This window comes from Hyperolius riggenbachi, chromosome 7, assembly GCF_040937935.1.
Source record: "Hyperolius riggenbachi isolate aHypRig1 chromosome 7, aHypRig1.pri, whole genome shotgun sequence".
NCBI lineage: Eukaryota > Metazoa > Chordata > Amphibia > Anura > Hyperoliidae > Hyperolius > Hyperolius riggenbachi.
Genome location: NC_090652.1, coordinates 266,431,671 through 266,457,706, shown reverse-complemented (window position 1 = coordinate 266,457,706; position 26,036 = coordinate 266,431,671). Strand labels below are relative to the sequence as shown.

The 26,036-nt window shown below is 43.6% G+C and overlaps 1 protein-coding gene and 1 long non-coding RNA gene across 6 annotated transcripts in view; one reads left to right on the top strand and one right to left on the bottom strand.

Moving 5' to 3' along the window:
* The window catches only part of ITGB6 (integrin subunit beta 6), a 201,106-nt gene that overhangs the window by 11,622 nt on the left and 163,448 nt on the right, over positions 1–26,036 (top strand). The window contains exon 1 of one of the 3 annotated variants that reach the window (XM_068245650.1): positions 743–795. The exons of 1 other annotated variant lie outside the window; for it this stretch is intronic. The gene's annotated coding sequence lies outside the window, so the exon portion shown is untranslated. Of the gene's footprint in view, positions 1–742; positions 796–5,797; positions 5,911–26,036 lie in introns of those variants that run through there. One more of the 3 variants, XM_068245648.1, reaches the window with a different exon arrangement.
* Positions 1–26,036, bottom strand: part of LOC137525017 (uncharacterized) — a 189,245-nt gene that overhangs the window by 46,546 nt on the left and 116,663 nt on the right. The window lies entirely within an intron of this gene.

The following is a 26,036-nucleotide window of genomic DNA, read 5'->3' as shown; positions in this document are numbered from 1 at the left end:
GTCTTTTAGACGCCTGAAGTCAGTTCACTCCAGGGGGTGCTTTGGGGGTGCTTGGACAATTCTAGGGGGTGCTCGAGCACCCCCTTGCACCCCCCTGGCGCCGCCCCTGCGTGTAGTGCATGTATCACAGTCTACGGCCAATTTAGGAGGAAGCCAATTAGCTTATCTGTATGTTTTTGGTATGTGGGAGGAAACCAGAGTGCCCAGAGGAAGCCCTTACGTGCATTGCTGCAGAATCCACGTATCCATTTGCATTGCTATATTTATAGTTACATCTGTACATATAAGGAGATATTTTTTTCTAACTCATTGACATAAAGAACTGTGACATTGCTCTGATCACAACTTGGTGCAGGTGGAGTACAGAGGTCTGGGAACAGTGAAGCAGAAGCTATGCGGTAATGACTGCGATCCATGTGTAGTGATGTAGTGATGAGGTTCTCAGCTGTGTCATTGTGTCAGTATCAGGGAGGCTGCCAGTCAGTGAAAGCTGTGATATACAAGTGGGAGTTTCCTGCTGACCCCACTGAGTGCAGTGCAGTGACTCATCCTAACTACTCATGTGGGAAAGTTCCTGGCCCCATGCAGTCCTGTCTGATGTGGTCAGGTGCTTTTTAGTAAACTCATGTGGAACTTGGATAATGCATAATGAAGGGGAAAGATTTCCCTTATTTTCTGCCAGGTATTTTCTGAATCCTGTTTCCTCCACTGGTACTGACTTCCTCACTAAAGAGAGAGATGGGGGGATGCAAGAGAGATGGAGACAGGACACAGGAGGGGTGCGCTAGCAGACAGGTGAGTGCATTCTACTGCCCTCACTCTGCCCGGGGTGCACATTTTAGAGGGGGAGGGGCAGAGACCTGTGGTCTGGCAGCCGGTACTGCATGGTGGCGGCTAAATAGATTTTTAATAGATATCAAGCTGTGACAGTAATCGATCCCCCTATGATTAGATTTCAAATCAGAGTGGGATCTATATGTACGGTAGATGAAATTTTGGTGGCGACCTGCCAGTGTATGGCCACCTTAAAGTGTACCCGAGATGCCATGCTGGGCCTTATTTATACTTACCGGGGCTTCCTCCAGCCCCATGAGGACCGTGGCCTCCCTTGCCGTCCTCTTCGGCCCCTCCGTTCTGGTGTTATGACTCCTGGTAATCCGGCCAGTCGCCGCCAGTCATGGTCTTCATGCACACCTTGGCCATGCACGCCGCACTCCCATCCCCGGGAGCGTTCTGTGCCTGCACTGTACTAATGTGCAGACGCAGAATGCTTCCAGGCACGGGAGCACGACGGGGGGTGGGGAGCGCGTGCAGACTAGCCACGCATGCGCAGAAGTGCGTGGCCGGCCAGATTACCGGGAGGCATAGCTCAAGAACGGAGGGGGGCGAAAAAGGACGGCGAGGGAGGCCATGGTCCTCATGGGGCTGGAGGAAGCCCCAGGTAAGTATAAATACACACTATATTAACATCTCAGGTTCACTTTAAGAGGTTGGGGGCCTTCTACAGGCTGGTGCCCCCTGTGGTTACCCCAGTTATTTTGCCTCTAGTAAGCACTATTTAACATAATGACGTGATCAATAGTCCAGCTAGAGGTTTTTTTTAAATCATTTTAGGTGCCATAAAAATGAGTAAAATTGCCTTTATAGCGAATAACAACTTAAAGTGGCACCGTAATGAAAATAACATAATGAATAAAATTGCTTATTATTTACAATATTAATGTATAGATTGTTTAATCAGCGTTTGCCCATCGTAATATATTTCCTCTCCCTGATTTACATTCTGAAATGTATCACTTGTGGTGAGTGGAATTTATGTGGTTCTAAATGGTAGGTACAACATTATAAGAAAAAAATGGTGTGATCCTACCTTCTGGATGTCCCCTGCGCGAAATATATAGATCAAGACGTGTACTTGTATAATCTAATTTTATTTGGGGCACAGACAACGCGTTTCACGGTCAAAACCGCCTCCTCAGGTCAATTCAAGTGCCTTAAAAGTTAAAAATAACATACAGTGCTCAGGCACAGTTGTATATATAAAAAACAGCATATGGAACATATATTGCATAAAATATAATAATAGCATATAAAAACATATGAAAACAGATAGATAGCATAAAAAATTGTCTTAGAAACATAATTATGGCGTATATTCAGTACGAACTAAGCTAATAGGTACGGACTGAATTATGTGTATATATGTTAGGTAATAAGTGAATCTATGTAATTACTATATTAGCATCTAGTCTGTATGTACATGAAACCATTATGTTTCTAGGGAGAGAGGGCTTCTAATATCTTTAACTTAATGATAGATGTATGGACCGTAAAGATGCATCTATAAAAACATATCCTGGGTAAGGGCTGTCATAAGTCATAATAGTAGTTAGTTCTGCTATAGCAGTAAGACTAGGGATACTAGCTTTGTACAAAGTGGTATATATTATATGATATCATATGAGGGAAAGGGGGGGGGGGGGGGACATTGAGTATCCTCAAGTCTAATTGAGGGGGCTTGGTATAGGGTACAGCAAGGTATAGCCATATTATCTAGGTAGTGTGTTATAGGGATTAAGAATAGAATATTTTGACGAGCCATATATTGTTTCTTATTAGCTAACGGTAATGTCAGCCGGGTATATTGTGGGAGGGGGGGGGGGGGGGGGGGAAGGGGATGAGGTTGGGGATGAGGGTGAATTTGATGTAGGGACTGGAGGGATGATTTAAGAGAGATTCCCCCGGACTCCAGACCACTTGGGAATATAGGTAGGTCCCTTTTACTCTTATAACACACACTCCTCCTACCGCCCATAACTTATCCGATTACACTCCTTATCCTTTTACCACGCGGCATTTTACAGTACCAAGCATATCACGCCGCATAGCTCTAACGCTCTTTTCCTGATCCTAATACAAGGCGTATCTCTCCAGACATACTTACAAGGCTCATATCCTTATCACTTTCCCAAAAGCATTGGAACCCTCGCCTGGAGATATAGAGTTATTATGCACAGGTACACGGACCTGTCAGATTCCCACATAGTGAACTTTTAACAACTTCTGTTTCTGTACAGCGATCTATTTATAGCTACACAGACATATATACACCTTAGTTGTACCTAATATACGCTATATTTATGTTTTTAATCCACTCTATGGGCTATACCTGCGCCTTTTATCGTATGCAATTACTATAACTCACGAACTTCATGTATGTTATGCTATATATGCTGTGCCCCATGTGTTCCCTATATCAACTGTACCAGAGTGCCGTATGTTATACTCTATGTTCCGTATTTACTATTTTTCATGTGTAAAACATTGCTATTAGACTTGAGGATACTCAATGCCCCCCCCCCCCCCTTCCCTCATATGATATCATATAATATATACCACTTTGTACAAAGCTAGTATCCCTAGTCCTACTGCTATAGCAGAACTAACTACTAGTATGACTTATGGCAGCCCTTACCCAGGATATGTTTTTATAGATGCATCTTTACGGTCCATACATCTATCATTAAGTTAAAGATATTAGAAGCCCTCTCTCCCTAGAAACATAATGGTTCCATGTACATACAGACTAGATGCTAATATAGTAATTACATAGATTCACTTATTACCTAACAGATATACACATAATTCAGCCCGTACCTATTAGCTTAGTTCGAACTGAATATACGCCAGATACGTATACCTAACATATATACACATAATTCAGTCCGTACCTATTAGCTTAGTTCGTACTGAATATACGCCATATTCATGTTTCTAAGACAATTTTTTATGCTATCTTTCTGTTTTTATATGTTTTTATATGCTATTATTATATTTTATGCATTATATGTTCCATATGCTGTTTTTTATATATACAACTGTGCCTGAGCGCTGTATGTTATTTTTAACTTTTAAGGCACTTGAATTGACCTGAGGAAGCGGTTTTGACCGTGAAACGCGTTGTCTGTGCCCCAAATAAAATTCGATTATACAAGTACACGTCTTGATCTATATATTTCCCGCAGGGGACATCCAGAAGGTAGGATCACACCATTTTTTTCTTATAATGTTGTACCTATCATTTAGAACCACATAAATTCCACTTTTCCTACTGGGTGCCTCCTACAGTACCTCAAAACGTTTAGTACCCCTTAAACCTTAGGGGAAGATCACCGTCGGAAAATCTCTGACGGATCTGCCTTTTTGGAGAGCGACCAAGAGAGGATTAAAGGCCGAGTGGGGACGGTATTTCCCCACCAGTGAAAACGAGTGGTTGCCTCTCTCAGCAACCTACTCTTGTGAGTATAATACCTACTACTTTTGCAAAACTTATTTCGTATATATTAACGTGCTACACCAGATTGGGCTCCCGGACCCCTGTGTTTTTTGTCTTCCACTACTACTTCACTTGTGGTGACATCTTTAGTTCTGCCAGGTGATCTGTACGAAATGTTCCTTCTATGCACAGAGGGAGATACTGCTTGCTTGGCAGTTGGTAAAAGGTGTTATTTCCCACAATGCAACGAGATTCACAGACAGCAAACTGTCAGGACCTTGGTCATGACATCACACTGTGGGAGGGGTTTCACCACAATATCAGCCATTCTGCCCTGATGATGCAAAGGTGAAGTTTTCTCATGGGAAAGAGGGTATAAGCTACTGATTGGAACAAAATGCAATCCTCTATTATAATTCCTCTTTAAAAGGAAGGTCCAAGGTAATTAAAAAACAATTACTGGCAGCCGTCCTGTGCCCTCGCCCCAGCTCTGATGCCGCACCTCCAGGCGAGGTCGGCATCTGCACCGGAGGGGACCCCCTGGCCACCACCTGGGAGCGGAGCTGTGGCGAGGTCACAGGACGGCTGCCAGGGACTGGAGGAAGCCCCAGGTAAGTAGATTTTTGTTTTTATTTTCAGCTTGCATCTGTCCTTTAAGCTGCTGCCTGCTATTAGTAAGTTTAGAATGAGAACTAGTTTATTTTGCCATGCATGACTGTGTCCTGCCTGGAATTTGGGGTTGGCACAATATATAGCTCAGTAGAGAAATAGATAGATAGACAGGCAGATAGATAGATAGATAGATAGATAGATAGAGCACCCAACATGCAGTTTACAAGCAAGCAAAACACACAAAAAAACAATATACATCATGCAGCATGCAGCATCAGTGTGAGAGACGGTGACATGATAGATAAATCAGTTTTAGCCTTCTAGATGGTTTGTCCATAAAGGAACAGCCGGGGACGCAGTCTTAGGGGAGGGGGGGGGGGGGCACTGGTAGGGGGGAGTGTGTGGCGAGAGTTCAAGAGGTTGACCACCAACTGATTGAAACAAAACTTTATGAAGAGACATACACTAACAGTATCTGCTAGCAGTCATTTAGTGAAAGGAAGTTCATTTTTAGGAGCAGAGATTAAATCAGTAATTAAAACAGTGACAAGACTAAAGAGCTATGGAAGATGTCAGTGCTATATAAACAGACAATAAGGAACGATACATAATATCAGATAAAGTATATGAAGTAGCAAGCTCACTGTAAATATAAATCTTTGAATTGTGTAAAAATGTCATCCAGGGATTAGAGAGGTTAGCAGGAAAACAGCTGCTGCAAGTCAGCCTCAGCGAAGTCATCCAGGAATAAAGTCAGCTATTCGCTGAAACATGCACCTGTTGTTAATCATCTTCCTGAGCACCTACGCTAAAAATTATCCTCCGACATTTATATGTTTATCAACAGTGAGCCTAGAAACCTGAGCCACTGTTACATGTGAAGCAGCATTTACTGGAGTGCTTATTAACGTCACAAGAGCATCATACAGTCGTTGTCTGCTGCTCACACCGACGATGTACGAAGGGAGATACGGAAAGAAAGAGGGAGACGAGGACACAAGACTGGAAATGACTCTGTAGAGGTACTTAATCTAGTGATTTAAATGTATTTACCATAAGGCACTTTAGGCTTGTGCTTACAGGCGCCTGATGATGGAAAGGCGGATCACGCCCATCGCTGAGCACCTCCCTCCTTCCCTATGCAAAAGCATAAATGAGAGGTTACTCACCTAGCTCTTTGCATTCCACTGACGAGATCTCCCTTCATTTGGAAGTAACACTAACTACTTAATACTGAGGGTACCTCTGGCTACGTAATGCTAAGGGACACCTGTAGCTACTTATTAAGGACAAGGGAAGTAAGGAAGAAGGGACAGCTGGACAGCCAGCATACTTGTGGTGTGGTTCAGCGGGGTTTGTAGGTTCATGGAGGGTGAAGTCTAGGGTGCTAGGACATTTGTGCCTATAGGCTCCAGTGAGGTCAATTCGGGCCTGTGTATTATTTAGACTTCCTATGGGGTTTTATAAAATCTTCCTATAAGGTATTAGGAGTCAGACTGCTAACATAGACAAGACTAGACACATAACGTTTATATTGTGCTTTTCTCCTGGCTGACTCAAAGCGTTTCAGGGCTGCAGCCACTTAGGCACGACTTAGCCTTGCCCAAAGACTCCTTTGTACGTACTGACTTGAGACAGAATTTCAACTCTGGTCAATAGCTCAAACCCTACATCAAAGGCAGCACCATTCATCAGTACGCTATCCAGCTGTACAAGCCTAGCCAAAACAAGCTTTCTTTGGTCCACCATGGTGAAGCCTGTTCTGAGTGGAATCGGTCCTGTTAAACAGTTGTGTGGTCTTGACCAGCTGCTGCTGCTCAGTTTCTGGGTGTTAGCAATCTTCTTATAACCTAGGTCAGGCATGTCCAAAGTCCGGCCTGGCTGCCAAATCCGGCCCGTCAAGCGATTTCCGGAGACCCCCAAAATGTCACAGGCATAGTGTACCTAACCGCAATAAGCTAAAATTGTGTTTCATTTCACTAGTTCAGCCTCCTAGCACTCAACAACGGCTATATGGCCCTTAGCCTAAAAACTTTGGCCACCCCTGGCCTAGGTCATCTTTATGTAGAGCAACAATTATTTATTTTGAGATCCTCAGAGCGTTCTCTGCCATAAGGTGCCATGGTGAATTCCAGTGACCAGTATAATAGAGTGTGAGAGCGATAACCTCAAAATTAGCAACCTTGATCCCCATTCACTCCTGAAACCTTGTAATACTAATGTGTAACTTGACCCCAGGGAGGGAAAATGTCTCATTGAGCAGAATTTTGACATGCTTCATTTAGGGGTGTACTCAATTCTGTTGCCAGAGGTTTGAACATTAATGGCCGAGTCATTTTGATGGGACAGCAAATTTACACTGTTATACAAGCTGTACACTGACTACTACATTTTATCAAAGTTTCATATCTTCTGTGTTGCCCCATGAAAAGATAGGATAAAAGGTTTACAATAATGTGACCTGGAAAATAGGCTCTGTATAAGAATAAAGCCTGATGGATCAAATCTGAACCATTAACCTATTAGAGACTTCAATAGAGGTATCTCTTTTGACTGCTTTTGACTTCAGTGGGCAGAATTTGTTGTGCTGTAAATTCTTGGAATGCTTTCATCTCTCTTTACTAGCAGAAAATATAGAAACTGAAAGCAGAAGTCCTTTGTTATTGTCTCACACTGCCCCCTAGTGACAAGTGGCCTTAAATACACATTACAGCAGTACTAATTAGAAGCAGGGAAATGTAACAAATAAGAAATAAAAAATGTGCCAAAATAAACTGGCCTGGTGCACTTGCAAGCCTCTAAATCATACATGTCAAACTCCGTCCCGGGGGCCAAATCTGGCCCTCAGAGTGATCAAATTTGGCTCCCAAGTGGTTTATCCACTTCACATCATGTTTGGCCCACTCTAGACTACCAGGGAAGCTGTATGGTGAAGCCCTAGATCACCAGTAAAACCATATGTGGAGAGAGGGGGGAAGAACTAGACCCCAGGGAACTGTATAGGGGGGCTTCAAGACACCAGGGAACTGTATAGGGCAGCGAGGATCACCAGTCTCTAGGGAACTGAATAGGGGAAGGAGGAGGCATCAAAGAACTTTATAGGGAGGGAGAAGGGCCACTAGAAACCAGTGAAGTGTATAGAGGAGTGAAATAGGGTCACTTGACACCAGGGATCTGAACAGGGGAAGGGGGGGGGGCACTATACACCAGGGAACTGTATAGGTGAGCCTCTAGACACCAGGGAACTGTAAAGGGGAGGGGGCTATTAGACACCAGGGAAATTTATAAGGGAGGGAGGTGGCCACTAGACATTGAAGTTGGCCCGCGACTTGGTCCCAGTGTTCAATGTCGGCCCACTTTGTATTTGAGTCTGACACCCCTATTCTAAATAAATTGGTTGCTAAAGGCTAATATGGTTCTCAAACATTAAGGAAGGGGTCACGCTTGAGAAAAACTGCAGCATTTTTCAGCATACCAAAAATGCATGCTGAACCGCATGTAATGACAGAGACTAATTTCTGGAGACATCTGCAATTCCGCATAAACTTTAAAAAAAAATACAACCTGCACGATTCTCTCGCACAATGCATGCGTTTTCTCCTTGAAATCGATGGCTATTGTAAAGAAACATATGCAAACATATGCACTCAAACATGGCCCAAAACATACAATTGTGTGGTAAAATGCTTGCAGGGAATGGACTGCGATTTCCACAGGTGCAATTGTGATCCCTCCTTTAGACAAGACACAGGACATTTATATTGCGCTTTTCTCCAGGTGGATTCAAAGTGCCAGAGCTGCATCCACTTAAGGCGGGCTCCACGGGCAACCAGGACCAGCCTTGCCCAAAGACTCCTTACTGTTTTACATACTGGCTTGAACCAGGATTCAAACCTTGTCAAAGGTTTAAATCCCACATCAAAGGTAACAGCCTTACCAGAACGCTATCCAGTAGTAATTAAAGAAACCGCTGCATAGCTCACTGATACATTCACAATCGACATGTTACTTTACGAGGATCTTAACAAGCAGAATTTCGTGGTCACATAATTTATCTTGATGTGCCAGATTATTATACAATAATACAGGTACTCTTTTTATACCCTTAGCCGTGAGGCTAGGTTGATTGTGAAGTCACAACTTATGAAGCTGTGGAGAGAAAGTACCTTTGCTTGTTGGCAATGCAAGTTGTCCCAGGGACCAAATGCTGGACTTACGTGTGATCATGTTGGAGACCATCTTAAGACTTAAACCACTGACATTTTTATCTGTGTGGCCTAGGGACACTTTCACTGCTAGCCTACAATACTGTTCAGCTCCTTCTACTGTATTTGTTAATAACTTCGTCTGTTTCAGACCTTTTCAATCGTCATGCCTTTTACTACCTCAATATCTTACTTGCGTATGGTGAAAAATGGCGGAGGGCTAATTCGGCCATGGGGTGAAGAAGCTAGTAGAATATCGGTTGTGCAATGACTAATACTGATATTGGTAATTTTACCAATAATCTACTATCACTTTACTTAACCCTCACACTAACTTACCCTGTACCTACACCAAACACAAACCTACTACCACCCCAGATATCTGTGCCGCAATCCTCGCCGATAAAGTGTCCCTGAGCCAATGTCTGCCTTGCGTTACGGTGCCTTAGGCACCCAAACTGTCACACTAACTTACCCTGTACCTACACCAAACACAAACCTACTACCACCCCAGATATCTGTGCCGCAATCCTCGCCGATAAAGTGTCCCTGAGCCAATGTCTGCCTTGCGTTACGGTGCCTTAGGCACCCAAACTGTACTCTGGGTGCTACTATAGCTGCCATTAACATTGCAGGCTACGCAACACCAAAATTACCAGGCGCACAGATACCCCTAAATTGGCTGCTTCAATCTTATTCTGTCTAAGCCTCACACCTCATTATACTGCACTCTTCTCTGTACCTCATTATTATTTATAGAGCGCCAATATATTCCATATTTCTGTACAACGTGTAAAACATACAACAATGCAGAGAAAAGATACATGAGCCGTTCAACATTCTGTACCATAAGAAGAAGCAGTGACACAGGTACCGATACATACAATTGATGTGTAGTTTGAATATTACCAATACTGATAGATGTTCATTTGATAAATTGCACACAAACAGGAAACAAAACGGGGAGGTCCCTGCCCTTGCAAGCTCACAATCTAGAGGGTGATGGGGTTGAAATACTGGGGGAGAAGACAAAGGGGTTAAGCAAATGAGACAGTAAGCTTTAAATTCTAGCTATAGCTAAATATATGCTTGTCTGAAAAGGTGTGTCTTGAGGGTTTGTTCACACTGCAGGCGTTTTCGGGTTTTATTTCGTCTGCCTGCGGTTTTCCAAAACGCCCCCCCCCCCCCACGTGGCCCATGAATGTCTATGAGAAGGTTCATATCAGCGCGGGTCGTGCGTGGAGCGGCAAGGAAACTGTGCGTGTTCCATTTTCAGGGCGATTCTGCCTAAATGGAAGGTATAGGAAAATCGGCGGACACGTACAAAAACGCGCATTAAGGCGATTGCGTTTTTAAGAATAAATACATTGCATTTATTATTTTCCAGGTCAGAGTTCACTTCCTGACTTGCGTCAGGGAGTGAATTACAAAACCGCTCGGAAAAAATGCTTAGAAAACCGCTAAGCACAGAAAACGAATAGCCCACCCAAGCGTCGGAAATCCCCCAAAAAAAAGACACCTCAAAAAAAAGCAAAAAAACTCAACGTGGACGGACACACAAATGGAACCTAATGTGAACAAGGCCTGAGGGTAGGTTTGAAAATTTCCAGGCTCAGAGCATGACAGATTGTGGTAGAGAGTTCCACAAGAGAGGTGACACTAGTGAGAAGTCCTGGATGCGAGAGTGAGGTGACCAAGATGGATATAATGGACATCATCTCAATTAAACAGGTCTTGCATAACCTTCATTGCACTACAAGAGGAAGCAAATGTGCTTTATCGCCTTACCTAGTGTGCCACAGCCATTGGATAGCATTGGCCACCTTAAAGTGTAAGGACCATTTTTCCAAGCTTTTCTTTGCACATCAGCGCAAAGCCAGTTTGCACATGCTAAGTGGCTTTTCACTGGCGTGCTAACATTTAGCACGCTTTAGTGAATCAAGCCTCATGACTTTTGTCAGTGTCATCTCGTCTATAATAAAGAGATGTGGATGTCAACAGTGCTGTGTCACAGTACTGTGACTGTCTAGCCCTGGGGTGTCAAACTCAAATACAAAGTGGAAGGAAATTGAACGCAGGGACCAAGTCATGGGCCAAATTCAATTTCTATTGGCCAAATCCCTCCTTTATAAAGTTCCCTGGTGTCTTGTGGTCTCCTCCCCTATAGCGTTCCCTGGTGTCTAGTGGCCTCCCTCCTCCCCTCTATACAGTTCCCTGGTGTCTACTGGCCCCCCATCCCTCCTGTATACAGTTCCCTGGTGTTTAGTGGTCTTCCTTACCTTATACAGTCCTCTGGTGTATGGTTCCCCCCCCCACCCCATAAAGCTTCCATGGTGATCTAGGGTCTAGGTTCTCAATGTGTGGTACACGTACCCCAAGGGTTACTTCTGATGGTTCCAGGGGGTACTCGGGCTCGATATAATTTTTGAGTTTTAGAAAATGATAAATCTTATTTAACCCTCCTGGCGGTATGAAAAATTCCGCCAGGAGGCAGCGCAGCAGGTTTTTACTTGTTTTGTTTTTTTTAAATCATGTAGCGATTTAAAAGAACGGGATTTCCTGGAGGGCTTCCCCCGTCGCCATGGCGACGGGGCGGGACGACGTCACCGACGTTGTGACGTCATTGGGAGTCCCAATCCACCCCTCGGCGCTGCCTGGCAATGATTGGCCAGACAGCGCATGGGGTCTGGGGGGGGGGGGGGCGCGCGCCACGACGGATAGCGGCGATCGGGCGCAGGGCGGCGGCGATCGGTGTGCTGGCGCAGCTAGCAAAGTGCTAGCTGCGTCCAGCAAAAAAAAATTTTAAGAAAATCGGCCGAGCAGGGCCTGAGAAAACCTCCTGCGCGACTTACCTCGAACTACGTTCGGGGTTACCGCCAGGAAAGTTAAACGACACCAAATGAGTGTTTTAGCTAATTAAATGCAATAGTAATGCTTGGAAATTGTTTAGATCCAATTATCATGTACAACGATTAAATATTTATTTGTCAAGTGGTACTTGTGATGTTTACTATGCTCTGTAATACTTGGTGAGTACAGGGTTTTAAAAGGGGTACATACCAAATAAAATGTTGAGAACCACTGATCTAGGGGATGCCCTTCAATATAGCTTGCCTGGTGGTCTAGAGTGGGCCAAACATAATGCAAAGTGGGAAAACCAATATTGGGTCAAGTTTGATGGCTCTGCAGGCCAGAGTTTGACATCTATGGTCTAGCCAGCGTAAACACTTTCCATCTCAGGGGAGCTTAGAGGTAGTGACAATACTGTCTTCAGTGTCTGAAGCAAGCAATAAGTGTTATTTAGAATCCTGAGTTATGCAGGAAATATAACTTTCAGAAATTGCAGAAAGCAAGATGGCAGCCCCCATAAAACAGAGACGTCCTGCAGCTTCATCCAGCAAAGTTAGAAGTCAATGTTCTTCAGTTTAATGGTATTATTTAGATAAGTCGAACATGACATGATCAAGTTTGGTTGAGATTTGCTTTAATAATTCTGCTCCATTGTTCACTGTTTCTTTATTTGTGTAGCCCTGGTAGACACTTTCATTTAGTTCCTCACAGGGACTAGGATTCAAGCACTCGGAAAACAGTTCAGGGCCAAGTGCTGTACCCCTGTGTACAGTGTTGTACAGATGCGCAGAGTGCTGTACAGACGTGTCATTAGCCTAAATTATGTTGCTATGAAGGGAGAAGGAGGGGTGAAATGAGACACATAATAGACAGGCTTCGAGCAAGTTGGAAGTGGGGGTCGATTGGACACCCTTGACACTAAAGATTCTGAGTACCGTATATTTAGGAGACGTCGGTACACTCCGTTACGCAAGCTAGATTCTTGGGTCCTTACAGTTAAACTAAACTCAGAATTTCCCCTTGATTCTAAAAAAATAAGTCACATCATGATAAACTTTATTGAAAACAATTCTTCATTACAATTTATGGAAATCCTGAAAAAAAAACACCTCTTAAGTTTTAACTTGGTTTAACTTCGCAGGGAGCACTGAAAGTGTTAAGCTTCAGTGTTTACTGTAGAGAAAGACCTGCTTCAGCAGAGCTCCTGCAGTCTATTCACAGCTACTGATAAGAACTATCACTATTTATATAGACACTTTGATCTGGCTAAACAAACACAGAACACAGAGCAGTGGGTTTCTTAAGCATCTATTATGTGGAATAAAGACTTTCTATTGTGTGCTGTGCAAGAGTTTGGGACCGCTTTTACAGCCGCCTTTTCCAAAACTGTGTACCTAGATTTACTCCATACTATCGCTAGGCTCTGGATTGATTAACAAAGGTGTATTTGCCACAACTAGCTCATTTATTCACAACTATCAAATGTATAATTATGGAAGTACAGTAAATACATCCTTCTTGACCAATCCAGAATCTAATAAATTCAAAACTTAGTATAGCCTATGAGTGAAACTGTTGGTAGGCTCAGACAGGCACCTGCCTATGAGTAATAGGTAATACTGGCTGTATATCAAAGCACTGGTGTGTGAGGTATTATAGGAGAAGTTTGTTTTGCTGGTACATGGAGTCTGAAGAAGAGGATGGAGTGGTATGGTGTGCCTCTGCTGCTCACGCTCGCCCACTCTCATTAAGAAGATTTAAGAGGATGAGAATGTTATTAGGAATTCAGGGCATGGGAGTAGACTGTGAAACCAGGGGTGGGCGTACAGACAGCAGTAATGCATAATCCAAATTCTGAATGGAGTTCTCAGTAGAGCTGTCAAGCTGAAGATGAGATCAGCCACCTCACTGAAGCAGCAGTTGTTCTCAGAGCTAGAGAATCCTGGTACAGGCCAGAGAACGGTAGTGTTCACCTTATAGACACATCTTCTCCTCATAAGGGGTTATTGGGAAGGTTGGGACAGGTTAGGTTCATTGGTTGGATTCTGGTTAAAGAGGAACTCTGAAGATTTCCCAGATACATTCCACTTCTCTTATTATGTTAATATATATAATATATATTAATATATTTAGAGTCCATCTCCAGGCATCAGCCTAAAATCAACCAATAAGCTTAGTGATCAGAATGTCCAAATCATGGGAGTAGCAATCACCCCTGCAACCTCTGCCATCGCAGGGGGGGCAAGAGGCTGTTGGGGCCCCTCCTCCTCCCTCTGCCCAACCGCTAGTGCAGCCAATTAGCAAAAAAAAACACCTCCATTTATTTACAAAAAACGTGTGCAAGGGGGGGGGGGGGGGTGTAATTCTTTCCAGATTCCAAATGCTGCTTAACACCAGAACACTCTCTGCTGCCATTCGCTGCCTTCCGATCACATGACCTATATGGGGTTCGGGTACCAGGGCCCCATGCTACAATTTTTGCAGAGGGGAGGGGCTGTTAAGTCTAGATACGCCCCTGGTTCAAATATATTTTTATGTCTGAAACTGATCACCGGTCTGAGATTTATCAGCATGTCAGCTTAAAGAGAACCCGAGGTGGGTTTGAAGAATATTATCTGCATACAGAGGCTGGATCTGCCTATACAGTCCAGTCTCTGTTGCTATCCCAAACCCCCCTAAGGTCCCCCTGCACTCTGCAATCCCTCATAAATCACAGCCACGCTGCTGACAAACAGCTTGTCAGAGCTGGCTGTGTTTATCTCTATAGTGTCAGTCTGCTGCTCTCCCCGCCTCCTGCAGAACTCCAGTCCCCGCCTGCATCCCTTCCCTTCCTGCTGATTGGAGGGAAGGGAGGGGGGCAGGGACCGGAGCTATGCAGGAGGCGGGGGAGCAGCTGAGACTGACACTACAGATGTAAACACAGCCTCACAGCACGGCTGTGACTTATGAGGGATTGCAGAGTGCAGGGGGACCTTAGTGGGGTTTGGGATAGCAACAGAGGCTGGGCTGTATAGGCAGATCCAGCCTCTGTATGCAGATAACATTCTTTAAACACACCTCGGGTTCTCTTTAACCTCCTTAGCGGTAACCCCGTGCCGCCATGGAGGATTTCTCAGGCCCTGCTGGGCCAATTTGTATAATTTTTTTTTCAAACACGTGTTGGGTTCGATCGCCGCCGATCTGCCGCTACCCGCCGCGATACATGGCCCCCGCCTACCCCTTGCGCAGCCTGGCCAATCACCGCCAGGCTGCGCTATGGGGTGGATCGGGACTCCCTGTGACGTCACGTCGATGACGTCACTCAGTTCGTCGCCATGGCGACGGGGGAAGCCCTCAAGGAAATCCCGTTCAGAACGGGATTTCTGGATGGGCATACGCGCCGGCGGAGATCAGACTGTACGGGGGGACGCCGCAGGGAGGGGGGGGGGGGGGGGGAAGCATGTAGCTAGCTACATGCAAGGAATAAAAAAAAAAAGGTTCAAAAAACCCTCCATACCGCCAGGGAGGTTAATACATGAAACCACTTTTGGTCTGAAACTGGTTGCTTCGTCGATCGGGCATACTCTTGGTGGCACCGATTTTCATCCGGTTCGATAATAATTATTCAATCAACTGGTCAATCGGCTGCCAAGCGGAGTGATGTATGTAAGGTGCCTATCAATAAATATAACCTTGATAAACACAACCTGGATTAAACTTCTAAGTAATATGAGGGACTGCCTAACGTATCCATTGATGCCCGCTTTACACTTGGCCACCTTCTTTGCATTGCATTACCCTTCCTGCACGCAGGGTAACATAACAGCAAATAAATTGTATGGGGCCCAGCACACTAACCCTGGCGCATCAGAAGTTTCTGAAACTCCGCCAAACAGCCGCAAAGTCAATAGCACGTTACCTTCGGACTTCCGTGGCAACAGAATGTATGGAAATCAATGGGCGATGCGGAAATTTCATATAAGTTGGCCGCGGAGCAACGCAAATGTGATGGGGAAGCCGGATATCCCAGTGATGTACTCTCTGTCCAGCAGGGAGTATGTCACTGGGCGAGGGGCGGTGAAGGGCGTGAGAGCAGCATGCAGGGGGACGACAATATGCATATGACCCTGTTAGCGGAAACATATGAATCTAGTTCTCAGTGTTGCGATACGATGGAAGCAACGCATCGCGCCTCAATGCTCAACATCTTCAAGAAGGCCCTCAAAAACTCACCTTTTCACTCTAGCCTACCACCCCTCACTAGTGCTCTAAACCTGCAGCTGAACTCTGGTCCCCTACCTCCCCCTCTAGATTGCAAGCCTTCGGGCAGGGCCCTCCTCCTCATGTCTCCTACATGTTTACACACCTCCATTACCGTACACCCATTCTGTGGATTTGAGTGAACTCGACTTGCCTAATCTCCATGCTCCCATTCAGTGACTGAGCATTACCTTGTACTCATACTGTGCTGCGTGTATTCCTGTATTGTCTTATTGCTGTATGTCACCCCTAAATATTGTCTGCAACCTATACTAACGTCTAGCGCTGTGTAATATGTTGGCGCTTTATAAATACAATAAATAAATAAAATACTTTCTTCAAGTATAAATGCTGTTATGCCCCCGATTGTAAACCCAGGCGGTTAGCTTAGTGGAATCCCCCACTAAAGTTCCACTGCTGTAGTGCTTTGCCGATCACTGGATATCACAGCAGTAGCGCTCCTAGTGTGGCCCGGGCCCAATAGTAATAATGATCATTATTTGATGCTTATTATTAGCTTTGAACAAAAAGGGTTCACAAAAAAAACTAAAATTAAAATCACAGATGCTGTTATGCATTTGCACTTGGTGTGCCTTCAGCAATAAATAACCTTGTGAACCTGAACAAATTGGACACAGAATTATCTAAAATAACACAGATGGAACAGCTGCAGATAGGAGCTCTCCAAACTGATTTCAGCAGTATTAGCCCAACTCAATCTAAAGTGGGATCATGATGTAATCACTGTGTTATCCCATCGGCTATTTAAACATGCTCAGAAATACTACTCGGGGCCTGATTCACAAAGCGGTGCAAACTTTTTTGCTGACTTTTGCACGCGCAATTTGCCGCGATTCGCGCGATCGCGGACTTCTGCACGTTCAATTGCGCGCGCAAAAGTCCGCGATCGCGCGAATCGCGGCAAATTGCGCGCGCAAAAGTCCGCGAAAAAGTTTGCACCGCTTTGTGAATCAGGCCCACGGACTGCTATTAGGGCCCATTCACACTTGAGCGGCGATTTCGGCAAAACGCTAGCGCTTCTCAAAGCGCTAGGGTAATAAGACTCTATGGGCCCGTTCTCATTTGGCCAATTTGCGCTAATCGCCGCAAATCGCCCAAAAAAGCTAAACGCAAACGTGTGGCCTGCACCATTTTCAGGCGATTTCCCGGCGATCACGTTTTAGTGCTATAGAAGCGCAAAATGCGATTGGTAAAAAATCGCCAGGTGTGAATGGTGATTTTTTTTTGGGCGTTAATCCTCAAAAAACGCCAGAGCAAAACGCTAGCAAAATCGCTAGTGTTTTGCAATCAGCAAGTGTGAATGGGCCCTTACACCAGATTATCAGCAAAGTGTAGTAAGTATGGATGCTGATGAGAACACATACAATCTGCATCCTCTAACCTAAAGCTGGCCACTAACGGTCCAATTTCTAGCGAAAAATCATTTGAGCGATCAGAAATTCTGATCGGATTGGTTGTAAATAATCTCCATTGGTGGACACAATCGATTATGAACGAGTGAAAAAAATGTCGCCCGAATGAATTTTTTTCGTCGAACGAAAATTTGGATTTTCTTGGTGGTCGTGATAGATAGGAAACAATGATTGGTTAGTTGATGGTGTAGTGAACGATTTTTCGTCCGATCAGAATTTCTGATCGCTCGAACGATTTTTCGCTAGAAATTGGACCGTTAGTGGCTAGCTTAAGTTAACAGCTACAGGTCCTGAGAAATGTCTGGTTCCTGGAAAAAAGCACAGAGCAGAAGGCAACTTGTAACTTTGTTACAGCTGATACAAATCCTGCAATACATCTGCAGTTTGTCTACTTCCTGTTTTCATGGAAGCTAACAATATGTTGTTCTCTGCCGTGGCAGGCAGGTGACACAGGGTAGAGATCAAATAACAAATTGTGCTTGGACACAAATTTGTGATTAGACAAAGATGAGGGGGAATTAGACAGGCTAAACTCTCTAAATACATACAGGGTGTATTTCTCTCTGTTTTCCTTCTGTCCAGTGCAAGAGTTCAGGTCCACTTTAATTCAATGGGAACAAAACGATTACAGAAAATTTTTGAGACAACTAAAGCATTTTTATAACACAATCCCTTAATTTCAGGGGATCAAAAGTACTTGGACAATTGACTCAAAGGCTATTTCATGGGCAGTTGTAGGCAAGTCCGTTGTTATATCATTATCAATTAAGCAGATAAAAGGCCTGGGGTTGATGTGAGGTGTGGTGCTTGCATGTGGAAGATTTTGCTGTGAACAGACAACATGTGGTCAAAGGACCTATCCATGCAGGTGAAAGAAGACATCCTTAAAGGGACACTTAAGTCAAACAAAAAAAATGAGTTTTACTCACCTAGGGCTTCCAATAGCCCCCTGCAGCTGTCCGGTGCCCTCGCCGTCTCCCTCTGATCCTCCTGGCCCCGCCGGCAGCCACTTCCTGTTTCGGTGACAGGAGCTGACAGGCTGGGGACGCGAGTGATTCTTCGCGTTCCCAGACACATTAGCACCCTCTATGCTGCTATATGGTATATGATATATGCTATAGCAGCATAGATGGCGCTATTGTGGCCAGGAACGCGAAGAATCACTCGCGTCCCCAGCCTGTCAGCTCCTGTCACCGAAACAGGAAGTGGCTGCTGGTGGGGCCAGGAGGATCGGGGGGAGATGGCGAGGGCACCGGACAGCTGCAGGGGGCTATTGGAAGCCCTAGGTGAGTAAAACTCATTTTTTTTTGTTTGACTTAAGTGTCCCTTTAAGCTGCGAAAACAGAAAAACCCATCTGAGAAATTGCTACAATATTACGAGTGGCAAAATCTACAGTTTGGTACAGCCTGAGAAAGAAAGCAACCACTAGTGAGCGCAGCAATGCAAAAAGACCTGAATGTCCACTAAAGACAACAGTGGTGGATGATTGCAAAATCATTTCCATGGTGGAGAGAAACCCCTTTACAACAGCCAACCAAGGCTTACTGATATCCAAGTCTACCATAAAAAGAATTCCGCATGAAAGTAAATCCAATGCACTGCAAGCCACTCATAAGCCTCAAGAATAGAAAGGCTAGACTGGACTTTGCTAAAGAACATCTACAAAAGCTAGCACAGTTCTGGCGTTACCCGGGTATGTATTTGGCTGGTGTTGGCTCTGTCCACTTTTTCTAACCTTAACACACAATTACTCAATGACCTAGTTTGTGAGCTTTGCAGTCTTTGGCATCAATAATTTGTATTGGAATGAAACAAATCGGATTGGCTTTTTCTCCACCCCCTTTTTTGAATTTGAACCCCAGTCGCCAAGGGACTAACTGAACTAGGTTTGAGGCTTGTGCCATTAACAGTGTAAGAATGGCAGCAATTAAATATTCCTCTTAAAAATCAATAGGTGAATTTTGATTGGCTTTTGTAGGCTCCACCCACGTTTCTGAATAATAATCCTAGTCACCCAGTGACCAACTGTGCAAAGTTTGAGAACCCTACCAATTAACAGTGAAAGAATGGCTGCAGTTTACATATTCCCAGTGAAATTTGTATTTGTCTCCGCCCACTTTTTGGTTATGGGGATAAAAAGTATCCTATAGGTCAGTGATGGCTAACCTTGGCACTCCAGCTGTGGCGGAACTACAAGTCCCATGAGGCATTGCAATACTCTGACAGCTCTAAGCATAACTCGGGGAGGCAGAGGCATGATGGGATTTGTAGTATTGTCACAGCTGGAGTGCCAAGGTTAGCCATCACTGCTATAGGTTATACTAGGTAACATTCTATGTGTGTACCAAATTTCATTCAGATCCGTTCAGCCATTGTTGCTTGATTGAGTAACAAACATCCAAACTTTCACATTCATAATATTAGTAAGAAAAACAAAAGTTTGCTTTCTTAAAACAGAAAGAATTTGCGATAATTCAGATTGGAGTGAGCTTGAGATGTCTCCCAGTGAATCACTTCTGATTATATGCAAATTAACCATTGCTACCCTTAGAAGCTAAACACACCTCCAGAACCGCTGGAATGCAATGATGTATCAGTTTGTTAATTTGTACAGAGCCAGAATAATCCAACATGCATACAGACTGTTTCGGATTGTTTGATCCTCATTAGTGCATGGCATGGATTAATTTGGCTCTATAAAGTAGGGCTTGTAACACAGAGGTACAGACTAACCAACAAGCTCATGGTAATCCAGAACTCATTGGAGTGTGTAAGGGGCTACAATTAGTAAGATAATATTAGATAATATAAGATAATATTAGTAAGATATGCATATTTTTCTTTTAAAAATGTGTTTCTATAATGCTAAACTTTATGTCCCTACACTATACTGATATTATTACTTCATTTCAAATGCTAACAAAGAGGAAAATTAGTGAAGATGGAAATGTCCAGTGTGTTTTGAACTGTGAAAATTCATTTTTTACCTAAGAAATGTTGTGGTACATTATGTGTGACTAGAGGTGTACAGATGGGCATGGCTGGAATTGTGGCAGATGAAGTGTCCCCCTTTCTCATCTGAACAAGTTGGGGGGTATGTTCTTAGGTGGAAGAATAAGGACTTGAGAACAGCTGATGCTGTCTGAGTGGGTAAATACTAAACGTGCCAAAACAGCTGATGGGAGATTAGTAAAGCACTGCATACTGGAAGCCACGCTAGGAAAGAACGTGGCAAAAAGGCTGGGGAGATGTTTAGTGTAAGGTTACTTAGCAGAGAAAGGTTAGAAAAAGTTGCTGACACAATCATTTTCAAATGCTCATATGTTGGTTTAGAAAGAACAAACATCACAGACGAGCAGAGGCATAGCTAGAGTTTTCGCCTCCCCCACCCCCGATAGTGCTGCAGTACGTGGCCATGCATCATCAATGTGGCCATGCGTGAAGCCAAATGCACAATTGCTGTTTAAATGTGCCCCATTGTCCCATTCAGATAGCCAGTGTGCCCCACTATAGATAGCCAAATGTACCTCCATCCCTCATTAAGATAACAAAATGTGCCCCCTTCCCTATTTAAAAAAAAACAAAAGTTTGCTTTCCTAAAACAGAAAGAATTTGCGATAATTCAGGTTGGAGTGAGCTTGAAATGTCTCCCAGAGTAACACTGCTGAATATATGCAAATTAACCATTGTACCCTTCCCTATATAGATAGCCAAATGTCCCCCCTTCAGAGAGCCAGATGTACCCGCCTTCCCCCTGTTTTTGGAGTACAAAATGTACTATATCCCCCCTGCTGATACTGTATGCTAAAATAAGAAATGCCGTCCTTTTTTACTATTGTACCTATTTCTCCTTGGATTGTGTTCTTTTTTTTTTGCCATAAACGTCCTCCAAACAAATAAAGTGGGGCTGATTTATCAAGACAGGTTTACAGAAAAATATACACCGGTGCAATGAATTTTATGAACAATAATGCTTGCGTTTTGCGTGTGAGAATTTAAATGTAAAATCTATCCTCTCCCCGATTTACATTCTGAAATGTATCACTGGTCTTCTTTAGGTCTGCCAGGTGATCTGTACGGAATGTTAGTTGCTGAGAGCTCTATGCACAGAGGCAGGTATTGATTGTGTGGCAGATGGAAAAAGCTGTTATTTCCCACAATGCAACAAGGTTCATAGACAGCAGACTGTCAGGACCATGGTTCTTAGGTTAGCAATTTTCTAAAGTAATTTTTAAATTTTTAAATTTTTAAAGCACTTTTTTATTTATTTATTTATTTATTTATTTATTGTATTTATAAAGCGCCAACATGTTACGCAGCGCTGACACTTTTTTTTAATGGATGTGCGTTTTTGCACATTAACTGAAGCTCCAAAATATTGCTACATGCAGCATGTTTGCGACTTTAACTGAATCGCAACACTGCTGTGGGAACACCGTCTGAGGGTGACACTACACCAGTGCTTTGCCATTTCCCAGCAATCTGCATGTGCAACGCAATCGCACCAGGTTTGAACCAGCCCTCACTCTAGATATGGCCATATCTGATCTTCTGTGGTTGGATCAGGGAGTGATTGTATGTCTGTGGGAGCCTTGCTGGACCCTGCTCTGGGGACGTAACAGTACATATATTCTAGGTTAGGATCTTTTGAGCTGTTTGTTTTTGCCATCCCTCCTTCATGCATGTTCAATTCCTCTCTGTGGTATTTCTTGTGACAGATCGATGGTAGACAGATCAATTTCCACATATTGAACCACCACCGGAAGTTTATAATCCCCTTTTACAGCTGTGCAAAGTGCAGCCTTTTCCAATAGTCACTACTGGCCGGTTTACAAGCTGTTTACAAACCCTGCGCAGACTGTACATGATGCACACCTGAGATAAGTCATGTATGCTTATTGTGCCTCAGGTTAGCTTTTACATCGTTCAGGAATTCATCACAAATACTGTCACAAACCACATTTGAGTTAGAAAAAGAAAAAAATTTGCTTATACAGAAAAATGAGGCGTTAAGCTAATGAGTCACAGCTACTGAAAAAAAAGAAAGTTTACATTTCTATAAACAATATCTGATAGAAGCGCTCACGCTTGATACACAGCCATAGCAGTTAAAGAGACACTGAAGCAAAAAAAAAATTATGATATTATGATTTATATGTGTAGTACAGCTAAGAAATAAAACATTAAGATCAGATACATCAGTCTAATTGTTTCCAGTACAGGAAGAGTTAAGAAACTCCAGTTGTTATTTCTATGCAAAAAAGCCATTAATTTCTACGACTTTCAAAAGTCGTGGAGAGGGCTGTCTTCTGACTTTTATTATCTCAACTGTTTACTTTTTCTCTGCCAGAGGAGAGGTCATTAGTTCACAGACTGTTCTGAAAGAATCATTTTGAATGCTGAGTGTTGTGTAATCTGCACATATTATAGAATGATGCAATGTTAGAAAAAAACACCATATACCTGAAAATAAAAATATGAGAATATTTTCTTTGCTGCTAATCTTCTAGTAATTATTCACAGTACACAACCAATTCATTATATCATATATTTTTTTTTCGCTTCAGTGTCTCTTTAAGGCACTTGTTTTTTCACTGACCTGAGGAAGTGGGCAGGCACCCTCGAAACGTGTTGTCAATTTTATGTGCTCAAATAAAAGCTTTTTTTCAATAAACTGGTCCAAATTCTTCTAAAGAGGTAATATTAACTCTCTGTTTAAAAGATTAACAGCTTATTGGCCTATCTTTTATGCACTGGGCACCTCCACCCCTGTTTTAAGTGTCGTGTCACACCTCTTTAAAGGTGATCGAGTTTTAGTTTGTTCTAAAGAACATTCGGAGTGTGAACGACTAGTTCCTATTACAGACCTGAAAAGCCGAGCGGGGATGGTTGATTTCCCGGCTGCTCTGACGGTGGTTACAAGGATTTGCAACCTACCTTTGTGAGTTTATGCATCCTTAGCAATTTGCTTTTCTGAATCTTACACGATTCTGCACCATTGGGCTCCTTGTCTCCTTTTGTCTTTTAGATGAGCCTGTGGTTGTTACAATCACAGGAACCATCGACATAAGCTATCTTTTTTATTATTCAGGTAGATTCAGAATTAGTGGCCAATAAGTTTGGGCCCGCAGCAGGCAGTAACTGGCCACAAAGAATATCTGCTTCTGGATGAGGACACTAAAGATGCCTGTTAATAGTACAATCTCCGGAATGATCAACCAGCTGATGCGATCGGCGATCAATCGGAAACAATCGTTCAGGCATATAAACAGGGACCAAAAATATTATTATTATTTAGTATTCACATAGCACCGGCATCTTCCACATCGCTCTACAGTGTATATCGTCTTGTCACTTATATAATACAATTTGATTCAAACAGCAGGATCGTTCCAGAAAATGGAACAATCTAGACATTGATTGTTTGTTGTCTATTGGCACCACTGATGCTTCCCGTTCATGCAATCGACCGCCCAGGAGATCGGATCTTTAAAATCCCCGACAACCGTGTGCAAAGTACCGCGGTCGATTGACATCCCGTTCACGCCCGTCGTGCAGGAAGAGGAAGCGCCATACGCTCGTCATCAAGGGGACGTCACTGGAGCCATCGGGTGGGGAGTATTCAGCTTTATAGGCCTAAGGTCTAGTTCAATAATATTTCTTCAGGCATTCTAGGGATGCAAGTTTTGTGCGGTTTTCTATTGATCTCAGTGAAGGTGCGTCTTTCCTGAGAGTTCATAGCATTGAGTTGTGCTGATAACATTTTACAGGTCAGTAATCATGAACGACAGACGTTGTAAACCCTGCACTATTGGCATGTCCTGTATTAGCGAGGCAGTGGCAGCCGGTAACAGTAAAAAAGGGCGCAGGAGGCTAGTGGACAAATCGGGCGCCGCCATTTACTCCCATAATAAATATCGTTTACTGGGCGCCGAACAGGAAAAAAGGGCGCCCGAGAATAATAATGTTTTCCAACGGCGCCCGAAGAGTTGCTTGTGATGATTTACGTTTCCTATTTTAATAAAACATTATTTTAAATGTTATCCCTTACTGTTTGTAAAACATTATTATTCACAAAATAAAGCGATCAGTACGTAACGTAAATTGTAATATATTTTATCCCTTACAGTTTCTAAAACATTATTCTACACACAATACAGTGATCACTAAGGAGGGTCTTAGGTTTAGGCACCACCAGGGGGGTCTTAGGTTTAGGCACCACCAGGGGGTCTTAGGTTTAGGCACCACCAGGGAGGTCTTAGGTTTAGGCACCACCAGGGGGGTCTTAGGTTTAGGCACCACCAGGGGGGTCTTAGGTTTAGGCACCACCAGGGGGGTCTTAGGTTTAGGCACCACCAGGGGGGGTCTTAGGTTTAGGCACCACCAGGGGGGTCTTAGGTTTAGGCACCACCAGGGGGGGTCTTAGGTTTAGGCACCACCAGGGGGGTCTTAGGTTTAGACACCACCAGGGGGGTCTTAGGTTTAGGCACCAATACGGGGGTCTAGGGGTTAGGGGTAGGTACATGGAGGGTTACTTACAAATTTTTTTTAAACGTTATTATACATTTCACTTTTTAAAAACGGAACATTAACGTTTTCACAATCGCCGATTTCATGCACATTATTTAATGATTTATAACTTTATAAAACATTATTTTTAAACGAAATATAGTACATTATATTTTTAAACGTTATCCATGTTTATCGTTTAAAACCCTGCACCCTTTTTTCCCAGCGCCCCTTTTTAGCGTATGTGTGGCAGCCCCCGCACTGGACTGTAACAGGGAAAGGCGTGCAAACTGTACTCATCTCCGCCTCCACACTGCTGGCCTGGCCCTAACTGGCTTCTGTAATATAGACTCATAATCAGCTACTAGCCTGTGATGTAATGACTCCTCCGCTCCCGTCTCTTCCCTGTGACTCATGATTTCATACAATTCCCTGTCCTCACCTGTCTCAGTGTTCTGTATACTCAGCGCAGACTCATATTCCTCTGCTTGTTTATCATCTGTGCTGAACTTTGACCAGTGCCACCAAACAGTGCTAGTTATTTAATATAGGACTGTCCCGGGACTACCCAAACACTGCACCCTGGAACTCTTATATAAAATAAAGCAGATTAGACCTGATTCAAAGACTAAAGAAAAGTAAGGGTGTGTCTCTTAAAGCATAATTCTGTAAGCAGTCAAGGGCCTTAAAGGATACCTGAGGTGAGGGAAAAGATTAGCGAATTACTTTCCTGGGTATTCTCCCAGCCCCCTGCAGTCTATCTGGTCCCTCAGAGTCCTCCTGATCCCCTTCAGTATTGCTGCTGAGTCCTCCGTAATGTAATTACTCCCTAATAGTTATCCCTATTCTGCTCTTTTAATGTCAATTCCTTCCCAACGCTTAAAGGAGTTATCAAGCAATATTACATACCC